Source organism: Pseudophryne corroboree, chromosome 4 (assembly GCF_028390025.1).
Source record: "Pseudophryne corroboree isolate aPseCor3 chromosome 4, aPseCor3.hap2, whole genome shotgun sequence".
NCBI classification, from domain to species: Eukaryota; Metazoa; Chordata; class Amphibia; order Anura; family Myobatrachidae; genus Pseudophryne; species Pseudophryne corroboree.
This window is the reverse complement of record NC_086447.1, coordinates 271,347,082-271,348,635: the sequence shown is the minus strand read 5'-3', so window position 1 is coordinate 271,348,635 and position 1,554 is coordinate 271,347,082. Positions and strand designations below refer to the sequence as shown.

The 1,554-nt window shown below is 34.8% G+C and overlaps 2 pseudogenes; one reads left to right on the top strand and one right to left on the bottom strand.

Moving 5' to 3' along the window:
- Positions 1–489: 489 nt before the first annotated feature.
- On the bottom strand, positions 490–608 carry LOC134912315 (5S ribosomal RNA; annotated as a pseudogene).
- A 330-nt stretch (positions 609–938) lies between these two features.
- Positions 939–1,057, top strand: LOC134912253 (5S ribosomal RNA; annotated as a pseudogene).
- The last annotated feature ends 497 nt before the right edge of the window (positions 1,058–1,554 follow it).

Here is a 1,554-nt window from a genome sequence, read left to right as displayed (position 1 = left end):
ATATATATTTGTGTGCTAATACACACATACAAGGAACTGTATATAAGGGTATACATAAAAAGAAAAATATATAAAAGGAGGAAGAAAGGTAAGTGAAAGGGGGGGGGGAGTTTTATGAGAAAGACTCAATTTCGTTAAAAAGTGAACTAGTGGTGTGGAATTTTTTATTATATAAAAAATAATAATAAATAAAATAAAAATTATTATAATAATAAAAATTATTGCGTGATATTTGCTGAGTGCTGTGTCTGCCATTTAGTTGAAGGTGCCAATGAACTAGGAATTGGTGATCTAATAAAGTGCAGTTGCCTTAATTAAGTAGCCTGTTTGGTGAGGTACTATTGCCTTAGTGCATGCTTGGATATACCGTGATCCTAATGTACTACGAAAAGGATTATTACGTATTTATGAGGCTTATACCTACATTATGTGATCAAGTGTTCTATAAACATCCGTCGCGATTGGACATTAGGAGGTTGCCTTTTACTTTCAGTACAGTACCTAATATTCCCAATGGGTCGCCCCTTTTGGTACTAGTCAGGCCCAACACTGCTTCGCTTCCAAGTTCGGTTGAGATTGGGCCTTTCCAGTGTGGTTTGACTGTATTTCTTTCGTACGCAACAATAATGCCAACACGATATGTAATATAATTTTATTTTCCATTATCAGTGAGGTGCTACATACATAGATGTGAAATAGTGAGGAGTGCAGAGGAAAGTTCTAGATATTTTCAGAAAATCTTCAACGACACCTTTACAGAAAAGTTCTAGATATTTTCGCTCCGTTTCTGTAAAGGTGTCGTTGAAGATTTTCTGAAAATATCTAGAACTTTCCTCTGCACTCCTCACTATTTCACATCTATATATGTAGCACCTCACTGATAATGGAAAATAAAATTATATTACATATCGTGTTGGCATTATTGTTGCGTACGAAAGAAATACAGTCAAACCACACTGGAAAGGCCCAATCTCAACCGAACTTGGAAGCAAAGCAGTGTTGGGCCTGACTAGTACCAAAAGGGGCGACCTATTGGGAATATTAGGTACTGTACTGAAAGTAAAAGGCAACCTCCTAATGTCCAATCGCGACGGATGTTTATAGAACACTTGATCACATAATGTAGGTATAAGCCTCATAAATACGTAATAATCCTTTTCGTAGTACATTAGGATCACGGTATATCCAAGCATGCACTAAGGCAATAGTACCTCACCAAACAGGCCACTTAATTAAGGCAACTGCACTTTATTAGACACCAATTCCTAGTTCATTGGCACCTTCAACTAAATGGCAGACACAGCACTCAGCAAATATCACGCAATAATTTTTATTATTATAATAATTTTTATTTTATTTATTATTATTTTTTATATAATAAAAAATTCCACACCACTAGTTCACTTTTTAACGAAATTGAGTCTTTCTCATAAAACTCCCCCCCCCCCTTTCACTTACCTTTCTTCTTCCTTTTATATATTTTTCTTTTTATGTATACCCTTATATACAGTTCCTTGTATGTGTGTATTAGCACACAAATATATATATATATAT